General features: G+C 48.3%; 1 protein-coding gene across 1 annotated transcript in view; it reads left to right on the forward strand.

The window, feature by feature from the left end:
- Positions 1-6788: 6788 nt before the first annotated feature.
- The window catches only part of ARHGEF9 (Cdc42 guanine nucleotide exchange factor 9), a 429305-nt gene continuing 419322 nt past the window's right edge, over positions 6789-16771 (forward strand). Inside the window, exon 1 of the mRNA XM_030210261.1 lies at positions 6789-6916. The gene's annotated coding sequence lies outside the window, so the exon portion shown is untranslated. The remainder of the gene's footprint in view (positions 6917-16771) is intronic.

The raw sequence follows: 16771 nt of genomic DNA on the forward strand, positions 1-16771 counted from the left end.
GGAGGGGGATAAAATGTGCCCCCTCACCTCGGGCTCTGGACCCCCTCCCGCCAAAGTCTGGCTACGCCCCTGCTGCAGTGGGAAGTATCAGCAGCCATTTTGAAGACATGGTGGTGCTGGACAGAGCAGCGACACTGGGCAGAAAAAAGTGGTGTTCTTTCCTGCTCCAGACGAGGCCATTAGACCACCAAGGCTGGCCCTTCAAAGTAGACCCCGGCATGGCCCACTGAGGCTTCGGGGGCTATAGCGTGCATGGGGGGAGAGGGGCACTGGGTTCTCCAGACCCTCTAGGCCCTCAGGCACTGCCCTGCTGCCCATATGATCAGTCCACCCCTGGTTTCCTCTCGCACCAGGAATTGCTAGTGCCCTTATTCAGTAGAGAGAGAGCTAGCTCTTTGGAGTGCTCATACAGTCTATATTGTCTGAATGGAAAGATAATACTGCTTTGTCCATGAATTCCTGCTGGACAGTGGCGTTCCTTGGTCAGCTGCCACCCGGAGCGGTTTGCCGCTGCACAGTCCCCTCCCCCGGGTGCAGCATTGTCCGTCCATCCGTCCTTCGAGTGCAGCACAACCCCTCCCCCCAGGTGGAGCATTCCCCCCCCCCTCTGGGTGCAGTACGCCACCCCCCCAGATGCACCGCCCCCCCCAGCGCATCAACTCCACCCCCCCAGGTGCATTCTTCTTACCTGCTGGGGTGCTGGGAGCAGCCACGCAGCTGTCAGCTTCGCCGATTCCCTGCTCCCTCTGCCCTGGAACAGAGCGGAGCTGACAGCCCTCAGTACGCCACTACCGGTGGAATGACATATGTCGCACTAGGAACTACGAAGAGGCTGCTGTAGTTAAAAGGCAGAGCTCAAAAACGTTTGTCCTCCTTTACGTTTCTATTGTCAACAGTTGGATGTAGGAGCTTAAATAAAATCTCAGGGTTATTGCGGTGTATGTTTGTATGCTCCAGTTATGTTGTATTTGTTTTCTCTTTCCTTTAGGAATAAAGAAATGGAACAACAACAAAAAAAGTGAATAAAAATTAATTTCATTCTGTATGGAGTGGAGGAGTGGCCTAGTGGTCAGGGTGGTGGACTTTGGTCCTGAGGAACTGAGGAACTGAGTTCCATTCCCACTTCAGGCACAGGCAGCTCCTTGTGACTCTGGGCAAGTCACTTAACCCTCCATTGCCCCATGTAGTGAACTCTCCATTGCCCCATATTAGTGAAAGGAGAATGACTAAAAAGGGAATTGTGAGACTAAAAGATACTGCGAACCGCTATGTAGATAATGATGAAGAAAAAGCCAATTTGCTAAATAGATACTTTTGTTCTGTTTTCACTGAAGAAAATCCTGGAGCAGGACCGCGATGGACTGGAAAAAGTACAAATGATAGTGGAGTGGATACAGCATCATTTACAGAAGAGAGTGTGTATGAACAACTTGTAAAGCTAAAGGTGGACAAAGCCATGGGACCGGACGGGATCCACCCCAGGATATTAAGGGAGCTCAGAGAGGTCCTGGCGGGTCCTCTTAAAGATTTGTTTAATAAATCCTTGAAGACGGGAGATGTTCCGAGGGATTGGAGAATGGCGGAGGTGGTCCCTCTTCACAAAAGTGGTGATAGGGAAGTAACTGGAAACTACAGGCCGGTAAGCCTCACTTCGGTTATTGGAAAAGTAATGGAAGCGATGCTGAAGGAAAGGATAGTGAATTTCCTGGAAGCCAATAAGTTGCAAGATCCGAGACAACATGGTTTTACCAAAGGGAAATCGTGCCAAATGAATCTCATTGAGTTTTTTGATTGGGTGACAGGAGAATTGAATCAGGGACGAGCTATGGACGTAATCTACTTAGATTTCAGCAAAGCTTTTGACACGGTTCCCCACAGGAGGCTCTTAAATAAACTGGATGGGCTGAAGATAGGACCTGAAGTGGTGAATTGGATTAGGAACTGGTTGACGGACAGACGCCAGAGGGTGGTGGTGAATGGAGTTAGCTCGGAGGAGGGAAAGGTGAGTAGTGGAGTGCCTCAAGGATCGGTGCTGGGGCCGATTCTGTTCAATTTATTTGTGAGTGACCTTGCCGAAGGGTTAGAAGGTAAAGTTTGCCTATTTGCGGATGATACTAAGATCTGTAACAGAGTGGACACCCCGGAGGGAGTGGAAAACATGAAAAAAGATTTGAAGAAGCTAGAACAATGGTCTAAGGTCTGGCAATTAAAATTCAATACGAAGAAATGCAAAGTGATGCACTTAGGGAATAGAAATCCACGGGAGACGTATGTGTTAGGTGGTGAGAGTCTGATAGGTTCAGACGGGGAGAGGGACCTTGGGGTGATAGTATCTGAGGATTTGAAGGTGACGAAACAGTGTGACAAGGCGGTGGCTGTATCTAGAAGGTTGTTGGGCTGTATAGAGAGAGGTGTGACCAGCAGAAGAAAGGGGGTGTTGATGCCTCTGTATAAGTCGTTGGTGAGGCCCCATCTAGAGTATTGTGTTCAGTTTTGGAGGCCGTATCTTGCTAAGGATGTAAAAAGAATCGAAGCGGTGCAAAGAAAAGCTACGAGAATGGTATGGGATTTGCGTAACAAGACGTATGAGGAGAGACTTGCTGACCTGAACATGTATACCCTGGAGGAAAGGAGAAACAGGGGTGATATGATACAGACGTTCAAATATTTGAAAGGTATTAATTCGCAAATGAACCTTTTCCGGAGATACGAAGGCGGTAGAACGAGAGGACATGAAATGAGATTGAAGGGGGGCAGACTCAAGAAAAATGTCAGGAAGTATTTCTTCACGGAGAGAATGGTGGATGCTTGGAATGCCCTCCCGCGGGAGGTGGTGGAGAGGAAAACGGTAACGGAATTCAAACATGCGTGGGATAAACATAAAGGAATCCTGTTCAGAAGGAAAGGATCCTCAGGAGCTTAACCGAGATTGGATAGCAGAGCCGGTAGTGGGAGGCGGGGCTGGAGGTTGGGAGGCGGGGATAGCGCGGGGCAGACTTATACGGTCTGTGCCAGAGCCAGTGGTGGGAGGCGGGACTGGAGGTTGGGAGGCAGGGATAGCGCTGGGCAGACTTATACGGTCTGTGCCCTGAAGAGCACAGATACAAATCAAAGTAGGGTATACACAAAAGTAGCACATATGAGTTGTCTTGTTGGGCAGACTGGATGGACCATGCAGGTCTTTTTCTGCCGTCATCTACTATGTTACTATGTTACTACTATGTTACTATTGCCCCATGTAAGCCGCATTGAGCCTGCCATGAGTGGGAAAGCGCAGGGTACAAATGTAACAAAAATAAAATAGATACTATTGGAGATTCTACATGGAATGTTGCTACTATTGGAGATTTTACATGGAATGTTACTACTATTGGAGATTCTACATGGAATGTTGCTATTCCACTAGCAACATTCCATATAGAAGGCTGCGCAGGCTTCTGTTTCTGTGAGTCTGACGTCCTGCACGTATGTGCAGGACATCAGACTCACAGAAGCAGAAGCCTGCGCAGCCACATTGGTGATCTGCAAGGGCCGACTTCTACATGGACTGTTGCTAGTGGAATATTCCATGTAGAATCTCAAATAGTAGCAACAGTGGAGGAGTGGGAGGAGTGGCCTAGTGGTTAGGGTGGTGGACTTTGGTCCTGGGGAACTGAGGAACTGAGTTCCATTCCCACTTCAGGCACAGGCAGCTCCTTGTGACTCTGGGCAAGTCACTTAACCCTCCATTGCCCCATGTAAGCCGCATTGAGCCTGCCATGAGTGGGAAAGCACAGGTACAAATGTAACAAAAATAAAATAGATACTATTGGAGATTCTACATGGAATGTTGCTACTATTGGAGATTCTACATGGAATGTTGCTATTCCACTAGCAACATTCCATGTAGAAAGCTGCGCAGGCTTCTGTTTCTGTGAGTCTGACATCCTGCACGTACGTGCAGGACATCAGACTCACAGAAGCAGAAGCCTGTGCGGCCACATTGGTGTGACTCTAGGCAAGTCACTTTACCCTCCATTGCCCCATGTAAGCCGCATTGAGCCTGCCATGAGTGGGAAAGTGCGGGGTACAAATGTAACTAAAATAAAAATAATGACTTGAACAGGATTTTTCCTAATAATCATGGGAGCTTGGGAAGTTGCTACTACTACTAGTTAACATTTCTAGAGCGCTACTAGGGTTACGCAGCGCTGTACAGTTTAACAAGGAAGGACAGACCCTGCTCAAAAGAGCTTACAATCTAAAGGACGAAATGTCAAGTTGGGGCAGTCTAGATTTCTTGAATAGAGGTATAATGGTTAGGTGCCAGACATAGGAGCCGACTCTGTGGGTGCTTGAGCACCCCCAATATTGAGAAAATTCCTTGCTTGTGTCCAAGGAAAGCACTGGGCTTAGCACCCCCAATAATTTTGAAAAGTTGGCTCCTATGGTGCCAAATGCAACATTGAAGAGGTTTCCATGATTGGACCAGGTCTGGACTTTGCACAATTATTATTGTTATTGCTAAGCTGTAATAAAGAAGAAAAATTAAAACAGGAACTGCCCAGCTCCAAAGCAATGTCCCCCTTAACTTAAGGCTCATTTCCCCAGATCTTTCTTTGGGATAGCTCAGGTGCTACATCCCACACTGCTTTGGGATGTAAGTTTAAAACCCGGACTGGCCCCAAACTCTCCCTCCTGGTACTAGGTAACCTGGCAGCTCTGGGAGTGGGCTAACCTTTCTGGAGACCCGAGAGAGAGAGAGAGAGAGAGAATGTGCTGGTGTTTCAGGCTCAGGAGACCCTATTAACTGTTCTACTCTGGCACAGTGGCGTAGCCAAGGGTGGGCTTGGATGGGCCCAGGCCCACCCACTTTGGGCTCAGGCCCACCCAGTAGCAGCACACCTATGATGTAGCTGGCAGGGATTCTCAAGCCCCACCAGCCAAAAACTCCCAACAACTGTCCCTCATAAGTACAAAAGTAATGCCACACTGGGAAAAGACCAAGGGTCCATCGAGCCCAGCATCCTGTCCACGACAGCGGCCAATCCAGGCCAAGGGCACCTGGCGAGCTTCCCAAACGTACAAACATTCTATACAATCAAGCCATTGTGACATCACTAATGAGGTTGGCTCTTATTGGTGGAATGAGCCACTATGACATCACAATAGGTTAAATCACTGCTCTATGTAATAAAAGTGAGCCAAGTAGAGGACATAAGTACATAAGTAATGCCATACTGGGAAAAGACCAAGGGTCCATTGAGCCCAGCATCCTGTCCACGACAGCGGCCAATCCAGGCCAAGGGCACCTGGCGAGCTTCCCAAACGTACAAACATTCTATACAATCAAGCCATTGTGACATCACTAATGAGGTTGGCTCTTATTGGTGGAATGAGCCACTATGACATCACAATAGGTTAAATCACTGCTCTATGTAATAAAAGTGAGCCAAGTAGAGGACATAAGTACATAAGTAATGCCACACTGGGAAAAGACCAAGGGTCCATCGAGCCCAGCATCCTGTCCACGACAGCGGCCAATCCAGGCCAAGGGCACCTGGCGAGCTTCCCAAACGTACAAACATTCTATACAATCAAGCCATTGTGACATCACTAATGAGGTTGGCTCTTATTGGTGGAATGAGCCACTATGACATCACAATAGGTTAAATCACTGCTCTATGTAATAAAAGTGAGCCAAGTAGAGGACATAAGTACATAAGTAATGCCACACTGGGAAAAGACCAAGGGTCCATCGAGCCCAGCATCCTGTCCACGACAGCATACAGTATCTTGTAAATAGCAGATCTTCGCCTGCAGCAAGCAGCGACTGATACATACTATTTGTACCGGTCCCAAAGCCTTCCCTCTGATATATCCCCGCCTATGCGGAAACAGGAAGTTGCATCAAAGGGAAGACTGTGGGGCCGGTGCGAATGGTATGTATCAGTCGCTGCTCGCTGCAGGCGAAGATCTGCTATTTACAAGGTAGGGGAGGGGGATGCTTTTAAATATCATCTGGCATGCAGGTGAGAGAGGGAGAGACCAAATCACAATTGGGACAGGGCGGAGTTCTTCTGCCCACCCATTTTGGGCCCAGGCCCATCCAAAATTGGGTGTCTGGCTACGCCCCTGCTCTGGCAGAAGGCATCAGGGCCCCTTCCTCTTTATTCTGCTACCAGGAGTGCTGAGTTTTGCCCCAGAGGCTCCAAGCTTTTGCTATTATCACATTCGTATAGCGCTACCAGACGCACCCAGCGCTGAACACCAGACACAGAGAGACAGTCCCTGCTCAATAGAGCTTACAATCTAAAATAACACAGACAGACAAGACAATTAAGGGAGAGGGAAGTCCTGGGTGAGAAGGAACAAGGGGAGGGCAGTTGAGTAGTGGCTAGGAGCCAAAAGCAGCAGTGAAAAGGTGGGTTTTCAGCATAGATGGAGGCAGCTAGACATACAGGCTCAGGAAGTTTATTCCAGGCATAAGGTGCCACCAGAGAAATGTAATATGACAATTAGGAACAGTCAGTGGTTAAAGTAAAAAAAAAAAAAAAAAAACACCCCAGAAAGAAATCATTTACACATCAATAATAGCAACAGTATCATTAAAAGGTCAGGGTCCAGGGAGCCACTTCCCAGGTTTTGGTGCTGCTGATCCGTATTGTCAGGCTTCTTCAAACACCGGCACCGCTGCCTCCTCCCTGCCCCAGACCCAGCCCGTCCCTCCTCCCCCCTGCCCCTCCCAGGGGAAGTTTCTTCCTCCTCCCCCTCCACATCTGTAGTCACAATCTGGATTTTGGATCTGACACGCTGCCACCTTTCCTCTCCTGGGGGGGTTTCTGGGCACACAGTGGTACTTCTCTCTGGATCATGAGGGAGGAGGCGCCTTCCCCTTTCCTGCCTGGGTCTGGGGGGGCCGCAGCCCGCACACACGGTGAGTGAGTCCCCGGACCAACCGGGACCGGCTGCCAACCTCGCCTTCGTGCTTGGGACCCATCTCGCTCTGTCTTCTGCTGTCTGAGTAGGTTTTCATTTCTCGGGCTTGATTCTGTTGTTGCTGCGCCTCTTGCAGTCACTGTGGAGGGAAAGTGGAAAGGGATGTGCAGGCTGTGTTCGATTTCGTTTGCAGTTGCTCGCTCGTGCGTGTTATCGGCGGAATGTCAAGTAAAGTGAGTTTAGCAAAACAAAAATGCTAATAATAATAATAAATGTATAGTAATTTTGTATTCCATGCGTACTTAAAGTAATCAGTGCCCACAAACACTATATTTATCCAACAAACTGGGCAGAAATAAGACCCGACTTTTATAATGAGAGACGGGTTTTATAAATCTCCAGCAGGTAGCACTTATATGGCGTGATCTTTCAGGAAATGTCTGTTCGGGAGGGGGGGGGGGACTTGACTCCTGCCCTGACTTTAAGTCAATCCAGACCCATTCCAGTCTTTACCTGAGACCTTTACAACCCCACCTCAACCTACCAATTCTCATTTTTGAGGTTCTCCCACCTGCCTGCCCCTCCCCCAGTGCCCTGCCCACTAGTGGGTACTTTGGCAGGGTGCTGGGGGATCCCCCTGATGTTGGGTTCCTGCTCCCTTCACTCTCTCCATTTGGTAAGGGAGAAATGCAGTGTAAAAAGGGTCCCTTCATGCCCTGACCCACCTCAGATAGTAGTCAGTCAGTGGCATGGAGAAATAGCTCTGATTTCCTTAAGGACTGAGGCAGCTCTGGCTCTTTTGATTTAAAGCTTTAATGCCTGATCATTTGAAATCTGAGTTCTTGTTTTTTTGGGTTTTTTTTTCACTTCTCGTGGCAGATTTTGGATTTCATCCAGGGGCAGAAGCCTGTGTGTATTGAAATCACGTATGTTCTGCCTTTACATCTCAGACCATGTGCTTTTCAGCATCAGTCCATCTCTGGGTGAGACTTCAAAGCCCGGGTCAACTGACCTCTTCCTCCACCCCCCCCCCCCCCCCTAAAAAAAGATTCCGCTCTGTGAATGACAATCACGCAGTGATAAACTGCAAAACGAAGGACCCATGGGTGTGTTTCTTCTCTGCTGCTCCTGCGTCACCCACACTCTCTTAACATTGCAATCATGGGGAGAGCCCGCCTTTCCCAGGTCATGCACTGAAGGAAATACAGCTCAGGTTGCACATGCCATTAATAGTTTTTGTAATTCCTTGTTCTGATGGGTAAAACTACCTACCCAAAGCGAGATGCATGCACTAGGGGGCTTTTCTTTCAAACTTGCCTGAGAAAATGCATAGAGAAGAGCAAAAAAGTTGTGTTTTGCAGTGTCACTGAAAAAAACCCCAACAGTCCAAAAGATGGTAATATTTTTGGGTGTTTGCTGTTGTAGCGGTAAAGGTGCCTAACTGTCTAAGCCAGGCCTTTTGTTCTGCAACATGTGTCTTTTGTTTTCCATGGGTATTTAAGGGTGCAAAGATGTTGTGATAAAAGCCATCTATCCCTGTCTCCCGGCTCCTTTCCAAAAACTGTTTTTCTATTGTGACCTTACTTGACTTTCACACTAGCATTCAAGGAAGTTTGGCGACTGTCAATGATAAATTAGCCCATTTGGCTTGGGGATGGATGGAGGGAAGAACAGATGGAAATTGTATTGGTTAAAATAAGCCACTTACCTGACTTCCAGTGCATGGGCTATTTTTGGAGAATTTAGCTAGTACTGACCTGCTTTGCTCAAAACTGAACTATGAAGCGGTTTGTTTTGTGGTTCCTTTTTAGACTTAGTGTCTTTTTTGGTCCTGGTGGGTTTTAGTACTTGAACGGTTTTGCTGTTGAAGGTCTGCTGTTTTAAACTTGCTGGAAGTTTGCAGTCGGTATAATTAGATTGGCCCTCGGTCTGCAATTGCTGGTCAGGGCCGCCGAGAGACTGGGCCAGGCCCGGGGCAAGGCCCCCTGGGCCCTGCTGCCCCCCCCCCAAGGTCGTTGTCATCACCGCCCCCTCCGTCCACCACCGGGCCGGGCCCCCCTGAATTCAAATCATACTTCCTCACCTTGACCTCGCTCTGTGTGAGAGAAGCGCAGCAGCGGCAGTCTGCAGATTGCCTCCCTTCGGGCCTTCCCTCCCTGTGTCCTGCCCTTGTCTGACGTAACTTGCACGAGGGTGGGACATAGGGAGAGAAGGCTCAAAGGGAGATGATCTGTTGCGCTTCTTTCACACGGAGCGAGGTCGAGGTGAGGCGCTATGATTTGAATTCAGGGGGGCCCGGCCCGGTGGTGGACGGAGGGGGGTGGACGGAGGGGACTGCTGCGCTGAGCCCCCCTTGGAGGCTGAGGCCCGGGGAATTTTGTCTCCCCTGCCCCCCCTCTCCGTGGCCCTGTTGCTGGTCAAAGCATTCAGGACTGGGGTAAAGCAGGACGAGAGGATAATCTTAGTTGGCATGGACGTAGGCTAGTCCTGCACAGTGACTCCTGTTTTCCTTGAGAGCATTCTTGCTTAGCATCATTGCTGTTAATGGATTAATATTATGTTTTTATATTGTTTTGCTGTGTTTATTATTATGTCTATTTTGTTGTGATCTGCCTTAAATTGGAGATGTTAAATAAATAAAAAAATAAATAGGACAGGGCCGCTGAGAGACTGCCAGGCCCGGGGCAGGGCTGCTGCCACAGCTGTCCCCTCAGTCACCACTGCCCCCCCCCCCTGGATTGTTGCCACTCCCGCCCCTCCCCCCAGGATCACCGCTGCCGCAACTGAGGTACCGTGGGGCTGGCGGGGATCCCGAGGCCCCGCCAGCGGAAGAATCCAGCGTTGCTCATCACTCCAGGCCCCTGCGGCTGCTTTTTTCTCTTGTCGAACATTCTGAGTTTCAATACCCAGCATGCGCCTGAGGGGGAAAAGCAGCCGCTCGGCACAGAGGTAGAGACGAGCGAAGAGCAGCACCGGAGGGGGGCCCGGCGCCAGAATTTTATCTCTCCTGCTCCTGTCTGGACGCGATCACTTGGGGCCTGTCAGGAGCAGGAGAGAGAGAGAGAGACTCTGGCGCCCGGCCCCCCTTGGAGGCCAGGTCCAGGGAATTTTGTTCCCCCCCCCCCCCCCCTCTCGGTGGCCCTGAAATAGGAAAGCCATTGACAGCTGAAGACTGGACCTGGGAAGCTGTCATATTCTTTCAGGGTGTGGATCATACTTGAGAACTGTGCAGATGACGAGGTATAAGATGAGGGGAGGAGTGAATAATCCACCCAGAATCCTCCTCCCTCTCACCTTTTGGTTTCTGTGTCACATAAACAGGTGTTCTTCCTGGCAGCTTTCCAGATGTGGGTTAATTCCTTTCACTGTTGACACCTAGAGCCAATCTTTGGTCTGCTCTGCCTCATGTGCGCCCCAGGGTCACCTGGAGTTCTAGGTAAAAGCCCAACTCCTCCTGTTTTGACGTAGACGCAGGGCAGTAGTAAAATATGAGACACTGTCTTGACCTCATTTACTGAAGAGGAAACAAAATAGAAATAAAACAAAACGGAGGAAAGAAAATACGATGATACCTTTTCTATTGGACTAAATTAAGTTAATCCAATAAAAAAAAGGTATGATCGTATTTTCTTTTCTCCGTTTTGTTTTATTTCTATTTATTGTCTTTAAAAGTGGACTAACAGGGCGACTGCATCAATTTACTGAGGGGGAAGAAGGTTTAAGCTCTGCTCTCTCTGCAGTGAGGATCATTTGCCTCAGATGGAGAGATCAAAGCTCATCACGGGAGCACTTTTGAAAGGGTCTTAAGGTCTGCTCTGTCCGTTTGTTGTATTTCTGTTCATTTACTTTTTCCCTTCATCTCTGGGTCAGTCTTAGGTCCTGTCCAGAAGGGCCCAGATTTCACCCAACTCTTCAGAGCTGAGAGCTTTTCCCATGGATTCAAACTTGGCAGTGTCACCATGTCTTAGGAGGTCAAAATGTATTTATTTCATTTTTGGGGGGGCATAAAATAGTAATTGAACACCTCTGTTATTAAAGAACTAAGAAAAAGATTTGGAAACCTGTTGTAGTGTTTTCCAGGGCTCTTGTGTATTTTAAGGTCCAGATTGATGGTTAAAGAAGGCCAGCGAGGAGAATGCCGAGCAGCCGCCAATAACATGGCGGCTGCCACGTGGTAGCTCCCCAAACCGAGCCTCCCTTCCCTTCCGGTTTCCCCCCGAGCGACGTAAGGGGGAACCCTGCGCGTCATTGGCTGGGGGACCGGAAGGGGGTGTGCTTCGGGGGATGCCCTCTCGCACCGCTTAAAGGCCACCGACGAGACAAGGCGAGTCTCTCGGTCGGCGGTGAGCAGTGCGGGACACTAAAAGAATCTGCATAATGTCACAGCAGCGGAGGCACCCGAGCCTGGGAAATCTGGGATGTGCTGGAACAACAGGCGAAAGGAAGATTGCCCGCTTCAGGCAAGGGACTGCAACACTCACTGCTGGCAGACCAATCACCTCGCTGGTTATACATGGCAGGTGGGACTCTGGTCTGGGGTGCAGTCCCAAGCAGGCAGATGCGCGGCCACGCTGGGGGCGGAGTCAGGGCTGGCTGCGTGGACGGGGATGCTGGCCCTCCAGCTGGTTAAGCAAGGCGGAGGGCTGAAGGATCGGCAATGTCCAACCCGAGGCTCGGGTGCTTCCTAGGGGCAGTAATGCATTGTCAATAAAGCTGTGGCCATTTATTCCCAAAGATTTTGTCTCATGCCTGGTTTGTGAGTGCTTGACGGGGAAAAAAGCGAGGGAAGGGCGAGAGAGTGTGCAGCCTGCCTATGTTAACCATATCTGGCTCCCACAAGGGGACACACAACCCCTCAGAATGTACCGAGGTGTGATAATATGGGCTATTAATACACATCTATTGTCTCACATTAATGACCCATGTTAATAATATGTTAATCAGTTTGGAGAAAATTATTATATTTGTGTAGGTTTGCTTTATGGAATAGAAACAAAAGTAAGGAAAAACAGGCGTAAACATAGTCGTATCGTCAAACCAACAGATTCTAAAGACAATGCTTCTTTCCGTCATGTCATTCCTTTGTTCCTTATACAAATGGTAATATGAGATTTTTTTTTAAATTAATAACCTCTCCTCACAAAAAGATAGGAGGTCTTGAACTTATAACCTCCCATCTCTAAAACCAATCCCTTCAAGAAAATTCTTGTATTAAAGTTAGCACATTAACATTGGCAACGCAAAAAATTAACTATACCTTCCCAAAGTATAGTTAAGTTTCTCATGGAAATGATATGTGTTCACAAGTTCTGCATTTTAGTGTATTCATAGTTAATGAGCTGATGCATAATTATTCAGATCAGTACCTATTTGTACTTAGACTTTGGCCTGTTAGTAAAAGCCATATTAAAAGTATCCATAACACAGGTGAAAGTGGATTTTGGAAAGGACACGCAAATCACAGTTGAGCTATCCAGGTCAGGATGTCTCAGATTTGTAACAAGGTAGAGTTCCCCCGGGTGCACATAGCCAACATTACTGTGTACTCGATAAGCCTATGCCCAGGGGAAGAGTTTGCAGGGCGTATGGCAGGAGTGGAGAGAATTTTCCTGCCACAGCCAGGCGCCCTGCAGGAGTGGGTGGGTGCACAGAAAGGGGGTTTTACCCCTGCCCCCCCCCCCCAGCAAGTTCCTGGATGCCATCTTCAGCTGGCGTTTGGGAAGGAAGTACATCTCTCCTCATCACTGGTGCTTGTGGCACTGGAGCGTGGCAGGTTAATTTGCCGAGAGTGGCTTACCTGAAATCCTGTGTGTGTGGAGTGCGCCCCTGGTCTTCCTCTTCAAGCCCGATGGGGTGAGTTATTTTGGCAGTGGGTGACCATAGCCGTGGCTCCTGGCCGCGTGGGCTGATTTGGGAAAGCGCGTCCACTGTTGGGGCTTCCTGTACAGTTCAGACTGACCAACCATCTGCTTTGGGTCTGTATCTGGCCCATCACCCCCACCCATGTAGCTTTCAAGGGGTGTCGGGACCTTGCCTCCCCCCCCCCCCACCTCATGCCATTTTATCCCTCTCCCCTCCCCTGTTCAGTTCCGGTCCTGACTGAGGGCTGTTTGTTTACAATAAAGCTGCTGCCAAGTTATTGCCACTTTTATTCCAAGCGTAGAAACATAGAATCATGACGACAGATAAGAGCCAAATGGCCGATCCATTCGCCCCATCCTCAGCAACCACTACTTCCTCCTTTCCCTAAGGGATCCCACGTGTCTGTCCCACGTGTTCGTAAATCTGACATAGGTCTTTATTTCCACAACCTCCATCGGGAGGCCATTCCACACATCCACTACCCCTTCCGTGAAATAGTATTTTCTCAGGTTTGTCCTAAACCTATTTCCTCTTAACTTCATCCTATGCCCTCTCATTTCCTTTGTTTGAAAGAGGCTCACCTCCCGTTCATTAATGCCACTGAGGAGTGGCCTAGTGGTTAGGGTGGTGGACTTTGGTCCTGAGGAACTGAGTTTGATTCCCACTTCAGGCACAGGCAGCTCCTTGTGACTCTGGGCAAGTCACTTAACCCTCCATTGCTCCATATAAGCCACATTGAGCCTGCCATGAGTGGGTACAAATGTAACAAAAATAAAATAGATACTATTGGAGATTCTACATGGAATGTTGCTACTATTGGAGATTCTACATGGAATGTTGCTATTCCACTAGCAACATTCCATGTAGAAGGCTGCGCAGGACGTCAGACTCACAGAAGCAGAAGCCTGCGCGGCCACATTGCTGATCTGCAAGGGCCGACTTCTACATGGAGAATCTCAAATAGTAGCAACAGTGGAGGAGTGGCCTAGCGGTTAAGGTGGTGGACTTTTGTCCTGAGGAACTGAGTTTGATTCCCACTTCAGGCACAGGCAGCTCCTTGTGACTCTGGGCAAGTCACTTAACCCTCCATTGCCTCATGTAAGCCGCATTGAGCCTGCCATGAGTGGGAAAGCGCGGGGTACAAATGTCACAGAAATAAAATAGATCCTATTGGAGATTCTACATGGAATGTTGCTATTCCACTAGCAACATTCCATGTAGAAGGCTGCGCAGGACGTCAGACTCACAGAAGCAGAAGCCTGCGCGGCCACATTGCTGATCTGCAAGGGCCGACTTCTACATGGAGAATCTCAAATAGTAGCAACAGTGGAGGAGTGGCCTAGCGGTTAAGGTGGTGGACTTTTGTCCTGAGGAACTGAGTTTGATTCCCACTTCAGGCACAGGCAGCTCCTTGTGACTCTGGGCAAGTCACTTAACCCTCCATTGCCCCATGTAAGCCACATTGAGCCTGCCATGAGTGGGAAAGTGCAGGGTACAAATGTAACAAAAATAAAATAAATGTCTCTATCATATCCCCTCTCTCCTGCCTGTGTGATTATTTCTTATATTTAGGTGTGAGACACCGGGGCAGGGTCTTGGTGTCACAGTTACTTATGTTACGCTAGTATTTTCGAAGAGGATTGAATGATGCAAAACCTGTTTTACAATACATGGAGAAATAGTTCCATTTTCGAAACACAAACATCTGAAGTCTCAGTGTGTCCACACAGGCATGTCAACGTTATGTGCTGGCAGATACATATTTACGTTCTGAAATAGCATCATAAACGTTTGTTAGCCAGTTCAGAAATATAAACATTTATATTTCCCAAAGCTGTCACACAGCCCGGTATTCCTCGCCAGTTTCATTTTGGGGGTGGGGGAAGGGGGGGGAAGGTGGAGATCAGCCACTGGGAGAATAAGGGGGCATTCCTCTTCTGAAAAGGGGGCTACAGCTTTAATTTTTTTGGCCTCCCCAAGTCAAACCCAAAACATGCCCGGACCATACTCCTTTGCCATATGCACGTTTTACAGTTGTATGTATTGTGGCTTTATGAAATTGGAATTTAGATATCTATGCAATATAAACTTTTAAATGGGTGTCTGCATGTCTAAGGGGCCCTTTTACTAAGCTGCGTAAGTGTGTACACGTGCCCAATGCACGCCAACATGGAATTACTGCCCGGCTACTGCGTGGCTCTTGCAGTGATTTCATTTTTGGCGCGTGTCCGAAATAATTTTTATTTTCAGACGTGCGTTATCGGACACGCGCCAAGTGGCATTTGATGTGTGTAGGTAGGTCATTACCACCTGGTTACCGCATGAGACTTTACCGCTAGGTCAATAGCTGGCTGTAAGGTCTCAGAGTCAGACCCAAAATGGACACGTGCCAATTTTGAAGTTGCTGCACATCCATTTTCGGCAAATAATAAAAAAAGGCCTTTTTTACAGGCGCGCTGAAAAATGGACCTGTGCTTGCCCAAAACCTACACCTACACTACTGCAGGTTGTTTTTCAGCGAACCTTAATAAAAGGACCCCTAAATCCCAAATAATGCTTCTAAAATAAGCACCATAATTGACATAATGTGCCCTAATCAGTGGAGGAGTGGCCTAGGGGTTAGAGCATCGGTCTTCTAATCCAGAGGTTGCCATTTCAAACCCCACTGCTGCTCCTTGTGATCTTGGACAAGTCACTTAACCCTCCATTGCCTCAGGTACAAACTTAGATTGTGAGCCCTCCTTCGGCTTCTATGCTTATAGAGGTTTGGTGCTCATCTCGTGTGCTCCTTTGCTTACTTGTCTACCATTACCTGACCCTTGGACTGGACCTGATACTTGTTGTTTTGCTGCCTGCCCTGACCTTTGGACTGACCCTGATACTCGTTGCTTTGCTGCCTGCCCTGACCTTTGGACTGACCCTGATACTCGTTGCTTTGCTGCCTGCCCTGATCTCTGGACTGTACTGGCTCACCCTTGGAGTGTTCGCCCGCCTTGCTTCTCACCTGGTCGGGGCGGCCCAACCCCGTCCGGTTCCCGAAGTCCTGGTGGCCACCTGCACCTGGGGGCTCAACCCCTGGGGAACGGTGGTCACTTCGCAGGTGAAGCTAGGGGTTGTCCGGCTGCCTGACCGAGCGCGGCGCGACTACCCAGCGTGCTCAGTCGGGGCACAAGAGCTCACTGTTCAAATCACAACAGGACCATAACAAAAAAGTACAAAACATTCTTTGCTGCTTATCCCATAAATAGTGGATTTTCCCCAAGTCCAATTTAATAATGGTCTATCAATAGAAATAAAACAAAATAAAACATGGAAAAGAAAATAAGACGATACCTTTTTTATTGGACATAACTTAATACATTTCTTGATTAGCTTTCGAAGGTTGCCCTTCTTCGTCAGATCGGAAATAAACAAATGTTGGTAGATGACAGTATATATAAGTGAAACATCAAAGCATTTCAGTGACAGTCTAACTGGATGGGGGTGGATAGGTGAGAGACAGGAAGAGTCGGGTGGATGAGGGACAGGGAGAAATGCATGGAGATAGGAGGGTGAGAAAGCAGTAAAATGTTATGGTTTATAATGGGCTAGAAAACCCAGATCTTTGTTAAGTCCTGTCTGGTGGGTGTCAAAATATTTAATTATTCTGACTTCAAAGGTCTTACGTTCCTGTATTGTTTTAAAGTTCCCTTTCAGGATTCTTACCTTGAAATCACTGGTACAATGTTCTGGTTTTGTAAAGTGCTGCCCCACAGGCGTGACATCTTTATTGGTACTGGCATTTTTCATATGGTGTCTATGTAAATTAAATCTCTTCTTTAGCATCTGACTTTTCTCCAATGTAGCAGCCACTGAATGATATATACCACATTGGAAGATGAGCACGTGAAAAATTCCTTAATGTTGAATATTTTTCCTTTTGTGAATGACCGTGGGGTCCTGCAAAATGTTTTGGCATAGTTTGCAGCTGGATATATTGCAAGGATGTGTG

The sequence above is a fragment of the Microcaecilia unicolor genome, chromosome 7, assembly GCF_901765095.1.
Source record: "Microcaecilia unicolor chromosome 7, aMicUni1.1, whole genome shotgun sequence".
Lineage (NCBI taxonomy): Eukaryota > Metazoa > Chordata > Amphibia > Gymnophiona > Siphonopidae > Microcaecilia > Microcaecilia unicolor.